This window comes from Bidens hawaiensis, unplaced genomic scaffold (genome assembly GCF_021521415.1).
Source record: "Bidens hawaiensis isolate Kalapana, Puna unplaced genomic scaffold, B.hawaiensis_p1.1 tig00006083_1, whole genome shotgun sequence".
Taxonomy (NCBI): Eukaryota; Viridiplantae; Streptophyta; class Magnoliopsida; order Asterales; family Asteraceae; genus Bidens; species Bidens hawaiensis.
Genome location: NW_027491403.1, coordinates 816,929 through 827,404, shown reverse-complemented (window position 1 = coordinate 827,404; position 10,476 = coordinate 816,929).

Below are 10,476 nucleotides of genomic sequence, written 5' to 3'. Positions count from 1 at the left end.
GTGGTCACCGTGGGCCCCGGTCCGAGAGCTGTAACTTCCGTTTTTCTTTGTTTTTAATCCGTTTTTCATTGTCTTTTCACATATCTATAACTTTGGAACGACCTAGGGGCGATTTTTGGGTCCAAGAACAATAGTTTGATGATTCCAATTGTTTATTTGGTGTTTTTAATTCGTATGATTACTATAATCGAAGGGATGATGAACCGGATCATGCTTGGCTAATTCTCTTTGTGTTTTCCCTCGGATTGTTAGGTTTATTTATGAATGTTTGATTGAATGCTTATGCAATTTCTGAGATAATAGTTTGATCTTATTGATTTCATTGTTATGGTGTTTATGAATTGATTGATAGATTTTTAGTTTGTTGTGTTCGTGTTCTAAACCGTTAGTTCTTGGTGCTATAAGCAATCGAGATTAATCGGGAGGGATTCGGGGTTGGATAAACTAATTGATATTTGAGTGATTTCCTTGCGTTTCTAATCCAAGTACTTAGTCTTCAATTATCACAATCGTTCGTATAAGCACGAACTATATCTTTATAGTTCATCTCAGATTAAACATTTACTTTAACAGTCATAGACACCAGAAACCGAGGGAAGGCATATTTTCTCATATTGTTTAAAACTTGTTAAAGTGTTTTTAGTTCTTTTTTTTTAATCAAACCAATCAAACAAATCTTTGAAGTTATTTTCTGCATTTAGTTTAATATAGTTAAATTACAATGCTACTCAGTAACACATTTTCCACAAACTCCCTGTGTTCGATACCCACTTACCGCTATCTAATTAGTTGTATTTGGTTTACTTTTGAGTGAGTCTTCGATCTCACGTCAGAAATATATATGAAAAATTACAAGAAGTCATTCTGAATCTGCAAACATCTGTTTGTACTCCTGCTTTCTATCCCAGATTGAACCAAAGAACATTATTCAAGCACTAAAGGACAACGGATGGGTAGAAGCAATGCAAGAGGAGTTGGCTCAGTTTAGAGATCTACATGTTTGGGAGCTTGTGGACAGGCCAAGAAACAGATACGCAATTGGAACAAAATGGGTTTTCAGAAATAAGAGGGATGAGAGGGGTATAGTGATTAAGAATTAAGCCAGACTTGTTGCACTTGGATGCATACAAGAAGAAGGGATTGATTTTGAGGAAGTCTTTGCACCTGTTGCAAGACTAGAAGCCATAAGAATTTTTCTTGCTTATGCTGCCTCAAATAATATCAAGGTATTCCAACTAGATGTAAAATCTGCATTCCTAAATGGAAAGATTGATAAAGAGGTGTATGTAACTCAACCACCAGGTTTTGAGGATCATGTGTATCCTAACAGGGTGTATAAGTTAAACAAAGCCTTGTATGAATTGCATCAAGCTCCTAAAGCATGGTATGATGAATTGTCAAACCATCTGCTTGAAAATGGTTTCCAAAGGGGAGCCATTGACAAGACACTCTTCTACAAAAGGAGTGGATCATTTTTGCTATTGTTACAAGTCTATGTGGATGATATTATCTGTTGGTCAACCAATGAACAAATGTGTATGGAGTTTGAAGAGGTGATGAAATCCAAATACAATATGAGCTCTATGGGAGAAATAAACTTCTTTCTGGGACTGCAAGTTCAACAGAAAACTGATGGGATATTCATCTACCAGACTAAATATGTGCAGGACATTTTGAATAAGTTCAAATATCATGAATTCAAAACAGCTTCAACTCCAATGGACACAAAATAAAGGATGATAGCCGATGAAAAGGGGGAGCCTGTGGATGAGCATGAATATAGAGCCAAAATTGTATCCCTGATGTACCTAACTGCTACAAGACCTAACATTATGTATGCTGTGTGTGTGTGTGTGTGTGTGTGTGCAAGATTCCAATCAAGTCCAAAATTTTCTCACATGAATGCAGTAAAGAGAATCTTTAGATATTTGAAGGGAAGACCTGACTTGGGGATTTGGTATCCAAAGAACCAGTCCTTTGACTTGATTTCCTACACAGATAGTGATTATGATAGGTGTAACATGAGCAAGGAGTCAACCTCAGGTATATGTAAATTCTTGGGAGACAGGCTAGTGTCACGGTAATGCAAGAAGCAGACAACTATGTCAATATCTACTGTACAAGCTGAATACATTGTTGCATCTGCTTGCTGTGCTCAAATTCTCGAGATTCAAAATCAAATGCTAGACTATGATTTGAATTTTCTGAACACTCCCATGTTTATTGACAATACTACTGCATATTTCACTATTAAGAATCCAGTACAACATTCTAAGACTAAACACATTGAGATCATACATCACTTCATAAGGGATTGTAGTAAAAAAGGTTGGATTGAAATGAAAAGAGTTTATACAAGTGATAACTTGGCTGACCTATTCACCAAACCACTTGATAGAACCAGATTTAACTTTCTTCTGAAAGCCCTGTACATGATCAACTCTGATGAAGTCTGATTAAGGATGTGTGCTTGACTGTGTAAACTGACTATCTATTGAAGTCTTGATGAATATTGTGTTTGTGTGTTTGATTATGATCCTTTTTGATGTTAACTGATATATGCTTAAGTGAATATCGGTGCAAATTAGGTGTCTTTGATGCATATATTTGTTTATCTGTTGATTGATAGGATGTTATGATAAGTAGTTTGAACTGTCTAAATTGATTAAATGCTTATATGATGTCATGATTGATTGTTTGAATATGTGTTTAATCTGATCAGGTGATCTTGTTATGATTTGTTAGAGTATGAATTGTGTGAAGTCTGCTTTTTTTAATGATGTCATTAATGATCATGATTTGAGTATGATATGCTCGTGACTGTGTCAAAATGTGTTTTTGTGTCAAAATGATATGCATGACTGAATATTGTTAACAAACATGTTTGATCAAAAAATCTTTTGAATATACATGAGAAAGTTGTTAATGGTGCTGAGACATGACAATATTATTCAGTTCAAGCTTTAAAGAAGCTTAAAAAGAAAATTTTCAATGAAAAGTCTCAGAGAGTTAGTTTTGCTGAAAAAAAATTATGTCATTTGCTCAAGTTGGAAAGGCATATACTTGTATATGATTTGTCCTGTCATCTGTTTTCAGATTGATAGGATAGCTATTAACCTGGAAAACTAAAAGCATTTGGGGCAATTGTAACTTCTTTTCTATTCTTTCACTTAAAACTATGGCAATAACTCTGTTTTAAAAGGACATATACTAACATATATGTTTGGTCATGTTGACTACTTGTGGTCATACAGGAAAGCCATTAACCTTTCAAATAGGAGATATTGGGGTGTCTAAATTTAAAACTGATATTATATGGGAAATGATAGTTCATTGACTACTTAGTCAATCATATGGATTTAATAGGCTTAAAAGGAGCTTAGTACAGTCATTAACATGTATGGTTGCTTTCCCATGATGTGTAAAATCTAAGGTGATATAAACATAAAGAAACTGCTATGTCTTATGTGGAGTTGCATTGTTGTCTATGCATGTTCCAAGGTAAATCTTTCCAAATGATAGACAGAAAAGTGATTATCCAGTCATACACAAGCCTGTTGGTATTTGGTCACCAAAATGAACTATCTGATTTTTGAATGACAAAGAACAACTGTGAACTACATGATTTTAAATATTTTATCAACCAAAAGTTTATCTATGTTCACAAACTTTTATATAGTAAATACAAACATGAGGGTTAATCCTAGAACTACAGGGGTGGAGGCAATCATATAAGTCCTTTAAACATTCTGAATGAAAGGCCTGTAAGTCCAACTTGCGTGGCATGTAAGTCCAACGTTTAACCTCACATATGTTTGTAAATTTGAAAAGAAAAATCTAAGAAATTTCAAAATATGTTCTGTCATTAAAATTTTGACCAAATCCAGGGGGTCAAAGTCAAATTGAGGTGATCTGGAGAAAGCCAAATAAGCCTTGAGAAAAGATATGGAGCATCAGAAAACAACATGTGTTATCCATTATGTATTATGCATATTAAATGAAACTTAATCATATCACCAAATAGATGAAATTCATGCTAAGTCTAGATGATGAAGGCCCAAGTATTGATGAACAGGCCATGTTATATTTGGAGGCCCATGATCGTGTCTCCAAAGGTGGCCCACGAAAACGGGCATAACTTGGCCCATGAAGCTCCGTTTCAGGTCCATTACCAGTCAAATCGAAGCTTGAGACGAGGAGCACATTGTGGCAAACAGCCTACCTATCCGAAGCCCAGAAACGAGTCCTAAATAAAGTTCTGGGCCATTTTATGTTTTTTTGTCAGTTTTTATGTTTTTGTTTTTAGGTTTGTGTTTGGCCCATGGCCCATTTTTGGCCCATTTCGTATTTGAAACTCTATATATATTATATTGATGTAATCTGAAGAGATGGACTTGAATTTTAATAATTATCAATTTTCTCTTCATTTTCCCTAAACCTTTGGGTGGGATTTGGGAGTTTCGAAGTTCATCACAGGTATTCTCCGAATCAACGTGATTTGATCTTCATTCTTGTTTATACCGTTGCATCACCAGACCTGCTGTTGACCTGCCTATTTTGTCATAATAATGCTGAGAATGAAGTAATGAGAAAGCTACTTAGTCAATATGATCCCATCCTTGAGATCTTTTCAGTAAAAGAAAGGAAATTGTTTTGAAGAGAAACATGACTGAAATTTGATCTCTAAATGCACCATTTGCTCTTAAAAATGATCTTGATTGATAAATTTAACTAATATTGTGTTTAAGTCAAAAAGTGATGCATTTTACCTACAAAAGGTTGATTATGTAATTTCGGGTAAGGTTTAATGATTTATAACCTTTCCGGGCACACTTAGATGTTTTTATATAAGTTTACAATTTTCAGGCATGCTTTGAAGTACTTAACACTTTTCGGGTAGAGTACACTATTCTACTCACTTTCCGAGTAAGCTTGATATTTGTATGTTTGAATATGATGCTTACTAGCAAGCTTTTATGTGGTTAGGACTTTCGAGCATACTTTAGTGATTTTTGAAAGTACAACTATTTCTAGCAAACTAGTTGATATGATTGATTGCACTGTTCCCTAGCAAGCTTTGAGTATTTGTAAAATTTCTAGCAAACTTAACTGTTCTCTAAGATGTTTTAAGTGAATATAGAAAGCTATGTGATTTGGTGTGATAATCTAGCAAGCTTTAGTGATTTTGAACTTTATAGCACACTTAGGTGTTTTACTGTTTAAATTCAGTTCTAGCAAGCTATGTGTTTTGTGATTATGATTTTTTGAAACTACAAGTGTTTATGGGCAGACCTTGTCTCCCGGGCACACTTTGTATTTCGGGCACACTTTGAATTTTCAAATGTTCCCTTAATATACTTGGTAATTTCAGATTAACTTTTCGAGTACACTCTATGTTAGGAATCCATCTCTAGCACACTTTGTATTTCTGAAGATTTTTCTAGTATACTTTGCATCAAGGTATACTTGAATGAATATTAGTGAACTATTTTCGGGTAAGATTGTTGATAAGTTGATTTATTTGGGTAAGATTATCTATTAGAAGTATGTCTGACAAATCTATTTGGGTATCTTAATTGATTCCTAGTAAGGTTGTCTACTTGATATTTTTACTTGATTATTCGTCTAGTGATTCAGTTCTCAAGCAATCCTGTATTTCAAGTAATCTTTCTTCATTTTAGTTAAATTTCCTTTTAATTCTTAATAGACTTAATCAAGAAAGCTTTGTATAAGTGGAAGGGACCGGGCAAACCTTGTCTATTCTATAATGAACATTTCCGGGCAAGTTTTGATACTTGAACTTTATTGGGTAAGGTTTTTTAGTGTTAAAACTTTTAATGGATAAGATTATTGTATGACAGCTATTAATTCACTAAACGACAAAAAACATTTAAAACCCACTTTCAAAAGGTATATAAGAGGGAGTGAGAGAAGTTTTCAACATTATTTTCCCTCTCTCTCTCTCCTTCCACTGATTGCTCTCTGAAAAACCTAAGCGACTTATCGCATTCATCATAATCCTAACCCTAATTTATCAGCCCTCACAATCCAACTCGGTAAGCTTAAATAAACGTTTTCCGATCACGATTAAGTGATAATGGGCAATGATTATTCATGTTTACTAAAATCTCTGTTTTATGTGTAGGTTATAAACTTGTCAAAGATTAGGTTCTTAATGAAAATTATTTCATTCTTCTTCAAATTTAACTTGAAATTACTTAAAGTTGTAACTTTAGGACCAATTTCTACTTTGAATGTGTTTGATTATGTTTTCAGATATGGCGGATAATAGCCAACCAACATATCCTTTTGAGCATAAGCACAACATGTGCGCTCTGTTACATGTAACACCCGACAACGAAGAAGTAGAATCTATGACACGGTGGTTGCAACGTTCAAACATTCGATTTGCTCTAATGGAGAATCCAGTAATATACAGGAATCATTCGCTGGAGTTTTGGATGTCAGCAAGGCTTTTTGATGATGTGAACGGAAGAAGAATAGAGGCCACAGTTGCAAACTAGGAAATACGGGTAAATGAAGCCATGATTCGAAGGTGTTTACAGTTGAATGATGATAACCCCGAACTGATTGACCTTACAACTGAACAACTACTGAAGGTGTTTGTTAAAACTATGGGCTATCAGGGGAATATACATGATGGACAATTTCAGAAGGGCATGTTCCCCATTTTTTACAGATTTTTGATCCACCACATAATTTATGGATTTGCTCCACAAAAGGGGTCATGGACCCTTATGAGTAAGGATATTGCCAATGCCACTGTTGCTGTGCTGTTTAATTAACCATTCAATTTCTCAAAAATGATCTTCGAAGGAATGGTTCAAAATTTGAAAAAGACAAACAAGAAAAAGTTTTTGGCTTATCATAGGTTCTTACAGATAATATTTAACCAGGAATTGGAGGAATTACCTACAGTTGGAACAACACATATATTATAGAACCCTGATAGATTCAAAATAATTGAGAATCTGGCTAGTACAAACAGACTCAATCCCAATGAAGTGTATAAAGACATGCAATGGTTGATTGTTTATGAGATTGAGATTCCTCGTTTGGATGTGATATTGGGTGAGAGTGAAGAGGATCATGAAGATGAGGAAAGTGATGATGATGATGATGAAGGAGATGATGGGGGAAGATGATTCTGATAATGATGATGCTGGTATTGCAGAAGGAGGTGATGCAAATTTTGATGACAATGTACAACCTCAGAGGGAGTTTCAGAATATACCAACACCACCATCCACACCATTTGGCACTCCACCACAAACACCACCCTTCTCTCCGCCACCAAATGACCAAATCACCCAATCCCCACCCACTCACACACCCATTTTAGCCCCAAGCCAAACTGAACCATTACACTAAACCCCACCTCAAACCACAACCCAAACCCCACCTCAAACAAACCCTGTCCCTGATCCAAACCAGTCACAAGCTCATCCTATAACCTCACCATCCGATACCCCTCCCTCAATGCCTTCCTACTACAAAGAAACTTCAACCTTATTTACCAAGATATTGATCTGAAGGGAGAAAATACTGATCTGAGAAAGGAAAATGATGAGTTGAAGACTCAGTTGGCTGTTGCACACTATAGAATTCAAACCCTGGTGTAGGTGGTTGAGATGACCTTAGCTGCCCCAAAACAGGGGGGAGAATATTATTGTGCCAATTGATGTTACTGATGATGTGATGGAGGTTGCAGTTGTAAAGTCAACCGGTGATGATGGTTTTACTTGTATTTTAAATGCATATGATGCTTCTAAGGAAAGAAATGAAAGATTGATATCAGAAGAGGATTATGAAGCTGATCTGTCAGAGATAGAAGAGCAGAATTATGATGTCAATAATAAAGTGCTGAATGTTGTGAATAGAGATGAGGATGAGGTGAGAGGAGAAAAGGAGATAGAGAATGAAGATGGAATTGAAAAGATAAACATTGATGAGAATGTGGCTACTACTGATGTTACAACTGAAGTATTGACAGAGATCTTAACTGCAACTGAAGTACACGCTGATGTGTTGATAGAAAAGGCTGCAGCTTAGGAACTAGTTGTCACTGAAAATGTTGACGAAGGTTCCAAGAATGCTGAGCATGATAAAGAAATGGATGATTTGGAGAAAGATATTGATAATTTTCAGTCTGAAACTAAAAGTGATAAGAAGAGAAGGCTTGCCAGCCATTGCTGAAAATGTGAATGAGCCTGAAAAGGAGAATGTTGAAGAAGAGGAGGAAAGAGATGAAGTTGCTGCTGCTGCTACTGGCAGAAGATTGCAACAGGTCAAGAATGAAACATGGGAGAGGGAACACATTTCCCTAACCATAGATCCAGAAGAGATAGCAGAGCAGGAGGTCCTCATTGATCATGCCAATGTTTCCAAAATTATTGATGAAGAAGAGGCTGGTGATCAAGTGGTGATAGAGACCTTGATAAATCTTAATAGAATTGAGGAAGTGGATAATTCACTTGCCATAGTATTAAGCAAATTCAGCCAATCTCAAAAGCCTAAAAATGAAACAAATTCAACAGCCGAGCCAGAAAAGGACTTGAATATGGAATTGAATTTTGAAGAAATTGGTGAGTCTGTTGAATTTATCTTTGCAAAGAAATGGGCTGAACAAATTAAAGAAGATATCAGACAGAACCCATCTGATTGGGAATGTACAAATGATGCAAGATAAGGGAAGAAATACACAAGAAAAAGGCTCAAACCTGAAGATTATGAACAAGCTGGTAGAGCTGAATCTGTAAAAAAGGGGAGATGGGATGATAAGAACCGATATTATGTTGTGACCCTTGATGAGGAAGAAAGTCCACTAAGGTCAGTTCCTCTACAAAGCTTAAGGCCTGAGGAAGTAGTTGAAGGAGTCCCAAGTGTTCTAGTTCCTGATATTCCAACTCCCAATGAGCCTAAAATTGATGTTGTAAAAGAAACAACAGAGGAGAAGGATGAATATGAAAATGATGATGATGTTGATGATTAAGGTAGAGCTGATGAAAATGTTGATGTTGTGTCCCTATAAGTACAAATTTCTGAAGATCAAAGGGAAAGCATTCAGCAAAGTATTGATGATGCAAGAAGGAACCATCCTTTGATTATGGGTTTGATTAGACATGGTTTCAAATATGGCTTCCTTAACTGATGAGGAGTTGCAGAAAAGTTGGATAAAGAGAGGGATGTTGTTAAGAGGATGATGGAAAAGAAAAATAGGGAAAGTCTAAAATTCAGAGATTATCTAAAAACACATTTTTTTTGAAAAAGACTTAACTCACTTTAAAATTGAAGATCTTGTAAAGTTGTACAACACAAGAAGAGAAAATGTTCAGAGAAAAGAAAAAGAAAGATTTGCAAGGGAAGCTGAACTAGCTGAAAAGCTTGACAAGTTAAGGAAGAAATTTGATGGAAGATGTGGATATTTGCTGGATAAGGGTATGTCACCAGATTTGGTGAGTAGCCTTTCTAGAACTGTTGTTGACTCTCACTATAATAGACTGCAACGAAAATACAAGCTAGAGAGAGTTCAACCTGAGTCATCTACTAGGCAGTCAAGGGAAGAAAAGCCTGAGCCTCCCAAAAAGAAAAGAAAAATTATAAGATTGAGGAAGAAGCAAGAGGCTGAAAAGGAAGCAAAAAGGCCTGAAATCGAAGAAACCCCTATCCCAGTGGAAGTCAAAGATGAACCAGCAGATGAGCTTATTGTTCCATGGGAAAATGAAGAAATGATACAAATTCTAAGGGGTATAATGGTCAATCAAAAGGGAATGGATGTGAATGCCTTTGATGCAGTTGATAAAGATCAATTGAAGGAACTATTTTATATGAAAAAGGCTGAATGGGAGAAAGTCTTGTTGGAGGGTGAAAATCCAAGAAGTTTTGTTGAAGGGAGATTTATGCCTGCAGGGCTAATGAATAATCCAATGGTAGTTCAAATGATTATAAGACTTTGCAAAGATGAATGTGAAAACTTTGCAGATTTGATCAACTACCCTACTGAATTGATTGAGTCAATGTATATGAAATCATTTGCAGTATCAGGGCCTATCAAACCCATGAAGTCTATCCCAACTGGACCTTTGCCTTAAGGGTACATCCATCAGGAATCAGGGGTGAGTCAAGTATAGCCGGATCCCAATGAGAAATAAGACCACAATCCAATGTGGATCTTCCAAGAATTCTTTTCTATGACTCAGTTTCTCAGTCTTCGAAAGTGATTACGCAGAGTAGACAACTGAGAGACATTATCTTTAGAGAAGATTTTGCTGACTATTCAAGGCAGCAGTTGGAGAAGATGGCCACACTGGATTTGTATGATTATCATGATAGTAATAAGTTGGCAGGGAGATAACAAAATGAACTCTCAAAGTATCTGAGAAGTGAAGCTGACAAGGGGTTCCCGTTTTAAAAAGAAAAGAAAACGTGGAAGTACAAAGCATGACAGAAACAGAA